A 17,608-nucleotide genomic window follows, 5' to 3' on the forward strand; every position below is an offset into this window, starting at 1 on the left:
CAAAGGCTTTTACATCAGTTGACTGAAAAATACACATTCCTATTTCTTTGTGCGATACTCCACAAAGCACTGGATGTGCAGTGCCACATCACATTTGAAGCACTTAGGCTTCACATTCTTCTTACACACACCACACCGCCATTGAGTATCTCCCATCACAACATAATGATCTGTTCTGTCATAGCGTACATGCTCGGGTGAAGGTAGGGGCACAAGTCTACGAGGTTTCTCTGATGGTTTTAGCAGAACATTGACAATTTCCCTCAGAAACTCTAGCTGTGAAACCTTGTGAATCTTTCTGTAGAGAATCCACCCATTTACAACTGAGCCATTCAGGAGAAAGCGGAAAAGAGGAAAGTACCACACTCGCTTCCTAAATGACACTCTATACTTTCCCCTAAATTGATCAAACAGATCTACTCCTCCCATTCCTTTGTTATAAAGCTTCACAATGTTTGGGTGAGGGATTACTACCACTTCTTTCTTCTTTATTGACCACCGTTTGCATTTGCCCATTGAGAGAGATGCACTGTCACTTCTGTTTGTTGCCACCGTAACATCACTGTTGTCATTCCATGTACAAATAGCAATCTTCTTTTCTTTTTCCTCAAACAACTCTGCCTCCCCTCTCTCTTTTTTCTTGATGTCTGACACTGGGACATCCTTGACTCTGTCCTTACGAATTGTACCTGTCAGACTAATATTAGCTTCCTGGAAAGACTGGAGAAGAGGCAGTGTTGTAAAAAAGTTGTCAACATATCCACTGCTACCCTTAGGTACTGTTCCTTTGGCCAATGCATGGACTATAGATTCACCCACAGGCATTCCTTCCTCAAACCCAGAGTCTTTTCCTTCATACAAGCGGAAATTCATTAACAGTCCTTCATGGGAGCATAGACACCAAAACTTGTCGCCAAATCCCACGGGCTTTCCTCTAATGAATTGTTTGAATCCATGTCGCCCATTATGGTTCCATGGCTTCATCAATAGACCATGTCATAGGAAGTGGTTGAGCGATATCCAAGAAGAGCTTGTTGAAATGTTCAAAAAGAGGGCGAATCTTAAAGATCTTATCATCTGAAGGCTTCTTTGAGTTGTCCACAAAGTGCAGGCTTCACACGATCTCCTCAAATTGGTTTATTATCATTCCACACTGAGTTACAGCCAGATTTCGGGTGTCCGCCTGCTTCGTCCAATACAGCCATCGGTTTGGAACTGGGTTATATCATGAGAAAAGAAAGATGCCAAGTACCTGATGCAGTTCTTCTTCGGTAACACATAAATCTTTCCCAATTTTAACTTGATGATAACGGTTTGTCTCTGTCTTGATCACCTCAATCAATTCTTTGTCCCAAAAGTATCTGAATATGTCCACAGGTGTAAATCCTTCATCTGCCCATTTTTCTACAATAGATGGTTTATGTACTTCATGTAAGCTTAGGACATCATCTCGGGTGTGTTACCCGAGAATACATTGTAATATTGAGAAAAGACCCAGTTATTATATACATTAGTAAAAGTAAAAATATATTACGCAACAAACAATTTTTTAGGATCCTAAATATATATTCATACACATATTGACCCTTGTGGATAAGAATATATCAGATATAATCAAAATAAAGTAACACAAGCATTAAAAGTGAACAAGTATTTTGATTCAAGTATTCTCCTTAGGCAGCAGTGCCCTGACTGAGCTCCATAGAGCCCATTTAAATTGGCATCATATTTTCACTGATAATAAAAGTGACAATGTGGTTTTCCCTCAAATCAATAATTTCACACATTAAAACAAGTCTTTGTCATTTTTACCATCACTCACTATAAGAAGTTCCATATGCAGCAATGTATAGACAATAACTTACTTATGTCCAGACATTTTGGTAGAAGCAATGAAGTAGCTCTCCTTCCTTCCTTCATTTACTTGTTGTTTACAAAGTGAGTTAGAATATGAATCATCAGCTGAGAAAAGTTACATTTTCTTTACATCCTGCAACAAGAAGAATGTAAATTCTCTAGTAAACTTAGATTAAATTAGTGTTTCTAAAAAGTAAAATTTCCGCCCATTTAATTGGGCTCTATGCGTTCGTGGGTTAAGGCATTGCCCTCGGTGGCTCTATCCTTCCTCAAATTTGGCCGGGATTATCATCCGTCAATTTGTAAAATTTCATGTTATTTCATTATAAGTAAGGCTGTGCATAACAACTTTGGCCGAGACTGCTTGGAGTTTCTCCCTCACTTATCCGTGGAGACCGACCTGGGGGGGGGGGGACGCTCACCATACTTATAACCTGGCGCAAGTGAAGCTCTGCTATTGTGCAAATTGTTCAAAAATTCTTATTTCTAGACTTTAAAAAATTAGCATGCCTAAAGGTTTTGGGTGGATACCTGCACCTTCCCTGTCAGGGACGGTCCATGTGCGTCCCAGTCTGCTTGAAACATGGCCCGTTGGAAGAGCTACCGCTATACCTCCCCCCCCCCTCTTCATTTTCCTCCCATAGGGTTTGGACTCCATTCTTCGAGAATGTAGAGTAAACTCAGTGAGTGAACGAGTGAGGGGAAGGGAGGATCTCAGGAGGGGTTGATATTGTTAGGAATAAACTCAGTTATATCTCTCCGCTCCTGTGGGTGTGGCAATATATATATATATATATATATATATATATATATATCCTATCCCATCCTCAGCCGTTGAGGTCCACTGAAGGACCGGCCTATCCCTAACAAAGCAGGGACGATACAGCCAATGTATCTCTACCAAGTGGCTTAGGCTGTCTGGTAGAGACTGTATGTAGGGTGAGAAGTGCTTGCAAGTGTAATTGTAGTGTTGTAGTGGCTTTGGATGTGTGTGTAGTCTGTGAACCAAGTGTAATCGGCCCGCCTTAAGCCGACTGGGCGCAAGCATATTAGTATGCGACACTTGTTCAACCACAGCACCCCTTGTGTCCGCCAATGTAGCAAATGGCTTGGTGAACGCTTCCCAAAGTTTTACAACTCTGGCGGGAGGCGAACCCGTGATCACCAGCGTGTGAAACGCACACTCTACCACTGTACCACAGAGGCTCCATATATATATATATATATATATATATATATTTTTTTTTTTATTTATTGATTTATATTATGCGAGGAAGAAGGAACCAAAGGCTGAGCCGGCAAAACGGTTCCTTCCAAGAAAAAAACAAAAACAATACAAAAGACAGCCAAATTCAAGATTCGTTCATTTCGAGATGCCTGGACACACTGCGTTTGAAAGACTGGAGATCATGGGAAGCAGGAAATACAGACAGAGGGAGACAGTTCCAGAGATGACCTCTTGAATAAATGGAGGACTGGGAGTAACGGTTAACTCTTGCATTATAGAGTTGGACAGAAAAGGGATGAGAGTTTGTTGCAAGACGGGTGCTACGCACTCGTCGTAGAGGTGGAGGGATGCAAGCAGACAGTTCAGAGAAGAAGTGACCATTGAAGTAGCGATAGAAAAGAAATAAAGAGGCAACAGTGGGGCGAAGAGACATAGGTTGAAGGAAGCCAGTAAGAGGAGGAGAGTTGATGAGACGAAAAGCCTTTGACTCCACCCTATTGAGAAGAGCTGTATGTGGGGAGCCTCCCCACACATGAGAGTTGTACTCTAAACAGGGGAGAATAAAACCCCTGTATAAAGCCAACAACTGTGCAGGGATAAAGAAGGCACGAAGTCGGCTTGGGGGTGTTGGCAAAAGTGGTGACATAAGTGGTAAGAGGTGGTGGCAAAGGTGGTGGCAAGGATGGCGGCAGAAGTGGTGGCAAGGGTGCTGGAAGGGATGGCGACAAATAATTGTTGACAGGAGCCGTGGTATGGGTGGTGGTGTGGGTGGTGATAGGAACAGGGACTAGAGTGATGTGTCAGGGAAGAGGGGTGGAGGTGACCAGAGTATTAAAGTAACTGTAATGGCATTAGATACACAGCTATTATTTTGTTCCTTTCTCAGTTCTGTTGCTCGTTCCACTCCTTCATTTGCGGGAGGGGGGGGGGTGGAGATGGAGAACAGAGTGAAGTAAATACACGAGGAATACAACGTATAGAACAATACAATTTGTTTCTAGTGGACCCAATTTGCTTTGCTGAGAAAAACTGAAACAATGGGTGAATGAAAAACGACTTTCATTTAACAGAGCAAAACCTAATAACATTATTCGATTATACTGAAGTAAAGGAAACCATCTGACTTATCATAACGTGTGATTGGATGATGGAAGCCTTCTAAAACGTTTCCTATAATGTCCAATATATGATCTCTTTAATTTGCTTCGTTCTTGTCTACCGTATCTCTCCATTTCCCTCCCCTCACCTCAGCCTTGGACCAGGGCGTGGGGTAACTATAAGCTGTCTGCCGCTGAAGATTAATAGCTCCAGCACGCATAAAAAGGCCTGGCTTTTTACCGGTACACGTCCACTTGATGCTGCAAAGATGGCCATTAAGGCTGGTTTAACCCCTACACCGCGGGCTTGTTTACCAATTACTTGCGTGTGCTGCGGGGTTATTTGGGCTCCGACAGACTCTCAAAAAATATTTGCCAAAAATCAGTTATTAGTCCTAGAATAATAAAATTAAATATGCTTATGGCACATACCTTCAGCTTTCTCCTGGAATGATTGTTGAGCCTTCGTCGTTACCGTAGGACTTGTGGAGACCTCTGAAGTAGGGTAACGAAGTCTCCACTTTACACTTCCCGACAACCCGTAATATGATTACCACAGCCAGATACATACACTATAAACACTATTCTACAATTTTCAAGTAGTTTTTGATCCATACTAAAAAAAAAAAACACTGTGAAAGCAATGGAAATTACGAGCGCGTCTGATCGTCGCACTGGCACTAGTTCGCTCATGGTAGTCTGTCATTTATTATTCATAAAACACCTCACACTTTATATTTCTATTACTATATAACACTTATATATATCTACAGTCTTTATCCATAAGTTTCCTTCAGTAGTATTAGTTTATTGTCACTGTAGGGATTCAATTTCTTTCAGTAAAATACGTAGCATTCACTTTCTCGTCCTGTATACTGGCATTGAGAGTGAATGTTACTTTCATCTTCACTCTCATAACTCATAGCATTCAGACATGCTAGAGTGAAACTTTCACTTTCATTACTCCTAGGGTATATACTCGTATTCTTATAATACTACTCATTTACATTTCTATTTACGTTCTCTATTTTATTTACGTTATTTACATTTCTATTTTATTTACAGTGTTATGCACTGTCACTTGAAATAACTTATAAAACTATTTTCCATTGTTCACGTATATTTACATTCATTACTTTCACTTGCTGTTTACACATTATTTACACATTATTTACAATTCCACTTGCACTGTTTTACTCAATAGAAAGATCGTAGTCACTCTTTTATCAATTGTCAGCCCTTTACCTCTTTCCACACGAGGTTTAGTAGGGGGTAAAGGTCACAGAGCCATTTGCATGGAGGTGAAAAAAGGCCTTGAAGTCAGCAAGATGAAACATACGTCCTCTCACTTCGGAAGATGAGAGTACACTGATAACGCAGGGGCCAGGCCAGCTAGCCTAGAGGCCTGCTTTAGGGGTTATTCAGAGTTACCAATATTACTTCTTGAAACAGCTAAGTCTAGCACTGATATGATTGGCAGGAAATCTAGACAATACATTATAAATTTGGTAGTTCCAGGTGAATGTAAATATCATTTAGGGTTCTCCCTTCCCTCCTTACATGTATATTTATTACGAAAATAGATTAGAGGCCTACTTAGGAGATATATAATCAGAGCTACCAATGTTAAATCTTGAAACAGCTTTGTGTAGCACTGATATGACTGGCAGGAAATCTAGACAATACATTATAAATTAGGTAGTTCCAGGTGAATGTAAATATCACTTAGGCTTCTCCCTTCTCTCCTTACATGTATATTCATTACGAAAATAGATTATACGGCATATTTCAAGGGGAAAAAAACAGCGAAAATTAGCGAACGAGTGCACGTGAGGTGTTGTCTGGTGATAATTAGCCAATTCCAGGTGTATGGCACTCTCACTTACCTGATTTCTTTCTTGTATATATTATTTGGTATAAGAATACGACATAGGGCTTATTTCAATGGATGAAATCAGTGAAAAATTCCAGGGAAGATTTACTTAGCGTAGCATGGCCGGGCAGGCGAGAGGATAGGGTAATGGAGGGGGGGTAGGGAGGGGAGTCAAGAACGGGGAGAAATGGCTAAATTGTCAACAATGGATGGGAGTACAGATGAGATTAGGAGTGCTGACTAGTGTTGGACATTGTCAGTACTGATAGATGATACAAGCCCCCACTTGAAAGCCCGGGTAAATTCAAAATAACACAGAATCACAAAAGCGACGCCCCGCGGTATGATCCCTTGCTCCCAAGCGTCACGAAAGTGACGCCCCGCGGTTAAGGGGATAAGGGTTATGGATGCTGCCCTCACCCTGATTATTAGCACCTTTTATCACATCAGCGGGTGTAGAGATGGCAGTTACGACAGCTCTGTGGTGTGCGGTGGTGTCCGTCTGATTGTTAACTATCCTTTTAATTTAATTTCTTTCCAAAAGGGGAAAATGCATATATTATCACTTGCACCTCCAAAATTATGTAAACCCTGCAATAAACTGTATTTATCTATAAGCTCTGCACTTTGCCACTAGCTTCTTGCACTCTTGGGGTCATGTATTTAATCACTTATCTTTAGGATGTTTAAGAAGTCTCTACTCAGTAACATCCCTTCCTCCTCCTCTTCCTCACACTCTCAACCTGGTCCTTTATCTTTCTCTTCATTCCTCCTTTATCCCAAAATAATCGCACTCGTAACTTATTTTTCATTTACACATCCATCTTTGGCCTATCGCTGCATCCTGTGAAGGATGGCTTCAAGGTATGTAATTTCCTGTTCATTAGCAACCTTTCCCTACAAAGTATACCCCCTCCCTTATATATTCACAAACTTGGACCTTATTCCTCATTTATCTATCCATCTTGCGCTCAACGCTGCATCCTGTGAAGGGTTGCCTGCATCCGCTTCTTTCCCTATCGACTGACAACCCTACCGTTCAAATAATACACCCTTCCTACCTCACATATTCACACACTTGTACCTCCATTACCTGTCAGGCTTTTGCTATGAATGGTGGCCTGCAGGCGTTTCTGCTCCTATTCATGAACTAACCATTCTCACTCGTGGGGTTATTCTGGTTGGGGCAGCAGAGCTTGTATTCTTCCTTGGTGATTACTATCATCTGACGACTTAGTTCCTTATATATATATATATATATACACACACACCTGTATATCATCTCATCAGCCGTTTGAGTGTCCACTGCAGGACCGGCCTATCCCTACCGAAGTGGGGACGATACAGCCAATGTATCTCTACCAAGTGGCTTAGGCTGTCTGGTAGAGATTGTATGTAGGGTGAGAAGTGCTTGTAAGTGTAATTGAAATGTTGGAGTGGCTTTGGATGTGTGTGTAGTCTGTGAACCAAGTGTAATCGAGGCCCACGCAAACCGACTGGGTGCAAGCATACTTTATAGTATGAGACACTGGTTCAACCACAGCACCCCTTATGTCCGCCAAAGCAGTACGTGGCCGGAAGAACTCTCCCAAAGTTTATTATCCTGGCGGGGCGCAAACCCTCGTTCTTCAGTGTACGAAAACGCCCACTTTACCACCGTACCACAGAAGCTCATATATATATATATATATATATATATGAAATTATACCCGTATAGGATTGATATCAGACATCTGAGAAAGCAATACTGTACCCAAAATCTTTTGGTTCATGCGTAAAGCACACACACACACACACACACACACACACACACACACACACAAAGTCCAGTTGAGATATACCTTCATAAATCCATCCACGTATTGACAAGATTTTTTCAACTGAAGTCCCTCTCCCTCCCCGTCTACCTCCCTATTTGCTCTTCTGTCACATGGCCCTATTGTTTCTTCTCTTTATGCCGTTATTTGCCTCACATCTGTGCCATTGCATCCTGCCCTCACAATCACTGCCTTTATGACTGGTATCATTGATTCTCTAACGTCATATTGTCTAGGGCGCTGCTGTAAATGAGGATGATGATGATGATGATGATGATGATGATTCTGTTCAATTTATGGAAACCTCTAGCAGTGAAGCCACATGTGCAAGCATCTAACCAACCCTTCAAGGCCAAAGAGTATTTCGTAAACTTAAGAATATCATCTAGAGATAGCAAAATTAAATTAAAAAGTACGCTAACGTGACTGTGTTCTCATGTAGTTCATTCAGTGTCCCTCCCCCGTATCTGTCCGACACCACCTCAACCAAGAGACCTCTAGCAAGGAGAGATGGCACAACTTCCGCCCATGTAAACACTCATTATTGTTGTGATTCATATGGCTGGCTTATTCCATGCCTTACTGTACTTCTTTTACCTTAACCTGGCCCAGATTTTTATCCCTTGGCGGCTTACTTCACGTACCCAATGGCAGAACAAGGATAGTACTACTGTTCTACATTCTTTTCATAACACATCCTTGTGATTAGCATCATATATTAGTGTTAGTCTGTTGTCACATCTCAAAATACTTTTGTCTTCACACACGCAGCCACCAAATACTTTTAAGTTAAATCAGAGTGAATATGAAAGTTAAAAAGATGTATTGATCAAAGCGATCTGGTACAAAATAAAACTTATGAAAACATGGTTACCGTAGACAGTGATCAGAATCCATTATAAACACTACCAAGGACATCGTGAAATCAGCTATTTTGTCAGAAAGAGTAAGCAGTTTTGTCGGTAAGAAAGCATTGTTTAGTAAGCCTTTGCACGCTGTTTTTTTTTTTTTCCTCTGACTAAAATTGTAATAAATGGTTTTGTCACTGATAGATAGTACTTTTGTCAGCAGAAATCAGCAGCTTATTCAATACGTGTCAGCAAGAAAGCAATGTTCAGCAGTGTTCGTTAATCCTTCTAATGCTGAGTAAATGATTTTATGTTCACCACATTTTATAAAAAAGATACAGATACTGAGAAATCTATGAAACAAGGAAATTGGGCACGCAGTCCCTTAGACATCATTCAAGCCATTCAAATATGTACATGCATCATCATCATAATCATCATCATCATCATCATCATCTTCATCATCATGAGTAGTTTTTCTAACTTAAGAATGAGGTGAGGTAACATCCACAAGACAAGGAGTGAGAAAGAATCAAAGTGGATAAACTATCAACATAATATCTAGTAAAATGGGCCAGACACTCAGCCACAAACCTCACAGGTCTGGGCATCTGCATTTTTTTTTTTTATAAATGAGTCTCACGTACACCACAGTTAAAAATACATTGCCTCTCCTGCGTAAAGGGCGAGGATATTTGTAAGACGGTGCTAATTCTGCTCCGAGATGCATTATGGAACAAGTACTAAATGGCAGAGCATTTAGTGACGTATCTGCAAGTGGTATAATCGTGAGGGACGCCAGTGAAACTCATGAAAATCCAGTGGTTATTTTTTCTTCCTCACTGGCCAAAGTGTAAGTGTTCGATGTGTATTTAGTTTTGATATGTTTTGCGGTTCAATCTCAGTTCGGTTCCCCTCTCACTTAGTCCCTCCCCTCCTTTCTCATCGGCATCGTCTTCTTCCCATTTCCACCACTTCTTACTTCTACTACTTCGGCTCTTTCCCACTTGGCCCTAACCACTTCGTCCGTTGTCACTTCGCCACTCCCCCCCTTCCCCCGCTTCGTTTAACAGTCATGAAAGCCAAGAGCGGAGTCAACACAGACAGGGACACATTGGATGGGGTGGTAATGGGGGAGGGAGATAGAGGAAAATGGGAGGGGGAGGGTGATAGGAGAAGGGAGAGGATGAACAAGATGGGGATTAGTAGTGGAAGAGAGGAGGGGAGGGAAGGGTTCAGTGGCGATGCACAATAGATGCTATCATGCCACACGACACACCACCAAGGAGTGATATACCCCTGGCCTACAGTTCGGGACGCTGAGGTGAACACATAATGCGGACGGTGATATTTGTGCCCACAGAGAGTGAATGTGTTCAGTACCAGGGAGAGAGAGAGAGAGAGAGAGAGAGAGAGAGAGAAGACTCACTCTAGGTCTTGGTTCTAGAGTGGTTTTTATGCAAACTTGACTATATCAACAAGGGTCCGATTTCCAAACGAAACGGAGCTACAGTTACTGATGACCTTATGGATGAGTTTATGAAGAGGAGAGGAAGACCATTTTTGTCCATAAGTTCATATGTAAATGTAGCTCCGTAATGTGTAACTATTAACCCCATGTTGATAAAACATTTTTTTTTTTTACATTCAAAATCAGTCCAGCAATCACCTCCCAGAGCTGGTATGCAACGTTCCTGGACACCTTGTGTGTGTGTGTGTGTGTGTGTGTGTGTGTGTGTGTGTGTGTGTGTGTGTGTGTGTGTGTGTGTGTGTGTGTGTGTGTGAGTAAATCTTTAATATTGTTTAGATTGTATTTTGCTCTGGGTGTGAATGTGATGACAAAATAAAATTATTTCCGTAATACATATTATGCTGGTAACGCATACCTGACAGCAAGGCAACAATCAAGGTTCTGTATTAAACCCTACAGTCCAGTGACATATTTTTTAGGTCATCCTTTTCTTTTTCCAGGCGATTACCTTAACCTTATGAGAGAGTCTTCGAGCTGGAGGCATTATGTACAGCCTTCAGTAACCCTTTTCACAACTAAAAGGCTCTCTAAATTTGAATAAATTTGTTTTTTGGTGTTAAGAAGTAAACCATAATTTGTCCTGGGATAGATAGTCTAAACACCATACAGGCCCCGAGCAAGAATCGTTTCCCACACCAACCAAGCTGCGCCCAGCACTGGTGTATGTAAATCTGGTCATCGTAAAGCGTCACATCCTCAGCCCAACCCATGATACGGGGATCACTGCCATCACTGTGGTGTTAATGGCTGGCGAAGTAGAGCCGACACTGATTGCGGTAGGGTAGGGCAGGGTAGGTTACGTTAGGATTGGTTAATTTCGCCTAAGCTAGTCTAGGTTAGAGTTGAATATGTCTACTCGGTCGCTGGAATCAGTGCCATTATGCTGACTGTTTATGATTGGAGTAGTGGACCCAACACTGATAAGGGCAGACTAGGTTAGGTTAGGTTAGAATAAGTTTGATAGGATTAGATTTGGATAGGGTAGAGTAGGTTAGAGCAGGCTGGGTAAGGTTAGGTTAGGTTACAGGTGAGTAGATTAGGCTTAGTCAGGTAACGTTGGACTAAGTGTAAATGGACTAGATTACACTAGTCAAAGATAGGTTAAGCTGAGTTGGATTGATAAGGTTACGTCAGATCAATTTACGTCAGGATAAGGTTGATTAGACTAGGCTAGGTTCGATTTCGTTCGGGTGCGATGAGTTGGATTTGGTTTGTCTGAGTTAGGTGAATTAGGGTGTTCTTGGATTTGCTAAGGTTAGCTTAGGCCTGGTCGTTAGGTTAAGTTTGATCAGGGTATGATAAGCTTGGTTAGTTTAGACTATGTTAGGTGACGTTAGGTGAAATTCTATGAGGCTGTGAGTGGAGGGGCGATGTGCAAGTGTACACGTGAAGAACACATAATATATTAATCATTTTACACCATCATGTTCATATAAGCATTTCATCTCAAGCTTTTAAAATTACGTTAACCCCCAACTTCATTATGAAGGAGGAGAAACCGTGGTCTGTTGATAATACTTCAAGTTTCTAGTCTTTTTGCATTAATACTTCCCTTTACACATCACGTTCCACGTTCCTCGTCCCAACACATCACTCAGACGTTTTTTGCCAAATTACAATAAAACTTTAAACATCGATGATGTATTTCGTTATTGTATTCTTACTACCAAGATGATGTTACTCACCTCATGAAGAGTTATAAAAAGAAGTAGTAATTGAAGACACTAACTCCTCTAGTTCAAAATTTAATAAAAGAAAATACTTCATCAAAGAAGCTATCCTGGGCCAGAATGGTAAATAACACTGATTATCATCAACTTGTGGTGTAGAATGACATGGAAGTTTCTTGCTTAATACGCTTATCATATTACAAAAAATCTCTAGTGAAGAATATCTTCTGGTAGTACTGTACTATGAACATAATAACTATGCATCTTTTAATCTAACTTGGAGTAACTTGCCATATCTCCTTCTTGAATGCCGCGTTGTACCAATAGATTACACAAGAATATAGTTCTAATTTCGAAGACGTTCTGTAGGAAAGATGCAGAGATACAGCAATGTCTTTTTCTGCGATTAAAGTTTTTTTTTTTTTTTTTAATGCAAGGAAGAAGGAACCAAAAGCCAGGAAATCGCTTATGTTCCCTCCCAGAAAAGAAAAAAAACATAAACAAGATAACAGAGAGACAATTTCAATATCCGTTCACCTCGAAATGCCTGGACACACTGCTTTTGAAAGACTGGATACCATAGGTTGTGGGAAATACAGACAATGGGAGTCCGTTCCAGAGCTGACCTGTTGTATACATGAAGAACTGAGAGTAACGGTTAACTCTTGCATCAAAGAGTCGAACAGAAAAAGGACACGAGTTTGTTGTCAAACGGGATGCAAGCAGACAGTTCAGAGGAGCTAAGACCATTGAATTAGCGAAAGAAAAAAGATAAAGAAGCAACACTGAAGAGAAGAGACAGAGGTTGAAGGGGTCCAGTAAAAGGAGGAGGGTTAATGAGATGAAAAGCCTTCGATTCCACCTTGTTGAGAAGAGCTGTATGTGGGGAACCTCACCACACGTGAGTGTTGAACGCTACACAAGAGCGAATAAAACCGGTATATAAAGGGGATGGGTCTATTATGATGTGGCAGGGGTAAACCAGCTCTGCTGTCGGGCCCTGCTGTGGATGTCACTGATTGCACCGTGCAGTTGACCCTCGTGCGGTGTGGTGCGGTGAGGATCTGTCCCTTCTCTCTTTTGGGGCTAAGATGCGAATGAGTGTGTTTGAATGGATGAGTTAATCGGGAGTGTGTCGTCCTGTCTCGGCTACCTCTTTTTCCTTGGGGGAAGCAGCCTAGGTATATACAGTAGATAGATAAAGTCGACAGGTGAGCAGGGGTAAAGATGGCACAGAGTTGGCTACCACACCTAATCTCTTAGAAGAAGATTTTACAAGAAGGGTAATATGACCTTTCCAAGACAAATCCCGTGAGAATGAAACCCCGAGTATGTTTAAAGATGATGCAGGATTGAATTGGATATTATTAAAGATTAAAGGATATCCTGCAGAAGAGTTTGTCTGGTTGATAGATGTAAGAACTGAGTTTTTGATGCATTAAATACAACACGATTACTTTTACTTCATCAGAGATATGAGCCAAGCCAGACATTAGGTGTTCCATAGCCTTAAACCTTGTTTGTTGAAGTAACTGCTGAAGTGGATGCTGCGGGACGCCAATGGAAAGGTGAAGGAAGGAGTCATCAGTGTGTGACTGCATAGGGTTATATGTACAGCTTAGAAGGTCACTGAAGAATAGAAGGAAGAGAGTTGGTGATAGGGCAGAGCCCTGAGGCAGGCCATTATTGATAGCTCTAGGAGAATAACGGTGTCCGTCTACAACAGCAGCTATAGAAAGAAAGCTCGAGATGAAGGCACAGATAGAAGGATAGAAACCGTAAGAGGGCAGTTTGGAAATTAAAAATTTATGCTAGACTCGATGGAAAGCCTCTGAGATGTCAAGTGCAATGGCAAAGCTTTTGCCAAAGTCCCGAAAGGAGGATGACCAGGAGTCTGAAAAGTAAGTGAGAAGATTGCCAGTGGAGCATCCAAGGTGGAACCCATACTGATGATCGGAAAAAAGGTTGTGATAGGAAAGGTGCTTTAAATTTTTTTGTTAAGAATAGACTCAAAAGCTTTAGAAATGCAGGATGTTAAAGCAACTAGGCTGAGAATGGTCACCCTTCTTTGAGACAGGCTGAATGAGAGCAAACTTCCAGCAAGAAGGAAAGGTACACTCGTGATCACTAATCTCTGACCAGAGAGTTAGCCAAAGTCGTGGCCAGGCGTAGGCTACACAGTCAGACACACTCCACCATCGTTTCAGGAAAGTTTGGTGCTTGAATTTAGCTCTCTCTTGTATTTTGTTTTTCTCTTGGAAGGAGCAATTTTGCGGGCTCGCGGCCCTCGGTTCTTCTTCATCACAAAAAAAAAAAAAAATCTAAGCATCACTGAAGCACTTTTGTTTCACATATTATATTACTTTCTCAAATAATATATGCATGATAAGAAACAGACAAATTTGGTTATCTTTTTTTTTTTTTAGTCTATAATGAATGCGTGATGATATTTGAATTTCATGCTGTGTTTTATTAATCTGTTTATTATTTCACTGACCTATTCCTTGAGGCGAGCCTTTAACCGAGCTGTTGGTAGGTGATAGCAGAGAAATATCCACGATTGCCACAGCAGCCGAGATTCACACGACACAATCTAAGTAAGAATGCTTTATACTCCTTATATCATTGACAAAAATTTACTATTACTACTACTTTGAACTGGATGTTTCTCTAGTGATAACAGGCCCCGTTGCCCATAGATATAAATAAGCCTAGATGCCACATGACACTACTTTAGATGCGTCTGCGCGGCCGCCATCTTGGAACGCTCGAGGCAGACGATGTCGTGTTCCAGACGATGGGCGAAGTTGACCACTATTTATCTAGAAATGCAACAGCACTGTGCTGCTTTTGGGTGCAGAAAGCGTCGGAATATATCTATGGTGACACCGATAGTACGAGCGGCTCAACTGTCTGGTTATGCAAACGTCCCTCAGCTGCTTCTCTATCCTCCGAAAGGAGGATGGTGGGTTGCAGAAGGGAAATTTAAGCCTACAATCCACCGAGTTCACGTTTCAGCTGAACCAGGAACCACAACCACTACCACCACAACAACAGCCACCACCATAACAACCACCACCACAGCCACCCCCACAACCACCACCACCCCCACAACAACAACAACAGCCACTACCACGAGCACCACATCCACCACCATAACCACCACCACCACCACAGCAACAACATCCACATCCACCACCATAACAACAATCACCACCACAACAACAATCACCACCACAACAACAGCCACCATCATCACAAAAACCACCACCACCATCACAACAACCACCACCATCACAACAACAACCACAAAAACCACCACCACAACAACAACCACCACCACTACAACAACCACCACCACGACAAAAATCACCACAACGACAACAACCATCACCACAACAACAATCACCACCCCCACCACAAAAACCACCACCACAACAACAATCACCACCACCACCACAACCACCACCACCATCACAACAACCACCACAACAATAACCACCACCACAACAACAACAACAAAAACACCCACCACCATAACAACCACCATCTCAACAACCACAACAATAACCACCACAGCAACAACCACTACAACAATCACCACAACAATAACCACCACCACAACAACAACAACCATCACAACAACCACCACCATCACAACAACAACCATCACAACAACCACCACCATCACAACAACAACAACCATCACAACCACCACCACCACCACAACAACAACAACCATCACAACAACCACCACCATCACAACAACCACCACCATCACAACAACCACCATCAAAACAACAACAACCACAATAACAACCACAACAACAATCACCACAACAACAATCTCCACAACAATAACCACCACAACAACAACAACCATCACTACAACAACAACCATCACCACAACAACAACCATCACCACAACAACAACCACCATCACAACAACAACCACCATCAATAACCACCACAGCAACAACCACAACATCAATCACCACAACAATAACCACCACTACAACAACAACCACCACCACCACAACAACAACCACAATCACCACCACAAGAGCCACCATTATAACCACCATCACAACAACAACCACCACCACAACAACCACCACTAACACAACAACAACCACCACCACAACAACAACAACCACCAACACAGTAACCACCACCACCACAACAACAACAACAAAAACCACCATCACCACCAACACAACAACAACAGCAACAAAAACCACCATCGCCACCACCACCACCACCACCACCACAACAACAACAACAGCAACAACAAAAACAAAAACCACCATCACCACCACCACCACCACCACAACAACAACAAAAACCACCATCGCCACCACCACCACCACCACAACAACAACAACAACAACAACAAAAACCACCATCACCACCACCACCACCACCACCACCACAACAACAACAACAACAACAAAAACCACCATCGCCACCACCACCACCACAACAACAACAACAAAAACCACCATCGCCACCACCACCACCACCACAACAACAACAACAAAAACCACCATCGCCACCACCACCACCACCACCACCACAACAACAACAACAACAACAAAAACCACCATCGCCACCACCACCACCACCACAACAACAACAACAACAACAACAACAACAAAAACCACCATCGCCACCACCACCACAACAACAACAACAACAAAAACAAAAACCACCATCACCACCACCATCACCACCACCACCACCACAGCAACAAACACCACTACCACTACAATAACTACCATCACCACCACCACAACAATAACCACCATCACCACCTCCACCACAACAACATTCATTTTCATAGTCTGTATTCGCTCAAAAAACAAGCCCCACTATTACATGCTTGACCGCTCCAAGATGGCGGCCGCGCAGACGCATAGCCACTGTACTGAAGAATGGGCGATGCGGCATCTAGTCTTATTTATATCTATGCCGTTGCCATCCAGTGGGAATGGCTGCCCTATTCCTACGCGACGTCTTAGCTGCATGCCCCCTCTGGTCAAAATGTGTGCCAGTTAATGCCGCTAATTCATAAATAACTATTACGGTATATATGATGCCAATACCCACATATAGTGAAACATGTTTTTTTACTTCTTGGAAATCGCTAAATTGCAGATTGATTGAAGAAATGTCGGCCCCTGTCAATAAACACAGATTACAGTATTTCATTATGGAGGAGAAACCATAAGAATATAGTAATATCAATGATATGAGGAGTAGTACGCTTCAGATCACCTGGGTACAGATCTTTGCCCAGCCCAGTAGTGCAGAGGCTGTGTTCGAATGCGTGGCTCGAGTGTGGTCATAACACCGCCCGCCACGCGTCCCTGGTCAGAGATTAGTAATCACGAGTGTACAAGTCGACAGATAAAGACAACAGAGGTTACATGGGCAGGGTGTAAGCACAGAAGCACAATTTTTTAGGGCAACAGGATAGACCCCATCAGACCCATATGCCTTGTTACTACTGAGGCCAATGATGACAGATAATACACCAATTGATGAAACTTTAATGTCAGCCATGAGGAAGTCAGATGGGTGAAGGGATGGAGGAACAACACCGGAATCGTTTAAGGAGGATTTGGAGGAGAAAGTCTCAGTAAAGAGTTCTTCTTTATCAGTATAATAAATAGCTACAGCTCCAT

General features: G+C 42.1%; 1 pseudogene; it reads left to right on the forward strand.

Moving 5' to 3' along the window:
- The first annotated feature begins 11,131 nt into the window (after positions 1-11,131).
- LOC145414646 (uncharacterized) lies at positions 11,132-17,271 on the forward strand (annotated as a pseudogene).
- The last annotated feature ends 337 nt before the right edge of the window (positions 17,272-17,608 follow it).

The sequence above is a fragment of the Coenobita brevimanus genome, chromosome 13 (genome assembly GCF_032717465.1).
Source record: "Coenobita brevimanus isolate Jiangsu-jjx chromosome 13, ASM3271746v2, whole genome shotgun sequence".
NCBI lineage: Eukaryota > Metazoa > Arthropoda > Malacostraca > Decapoda > Coenobitidae > Coenobita > Coenobita brevimanus.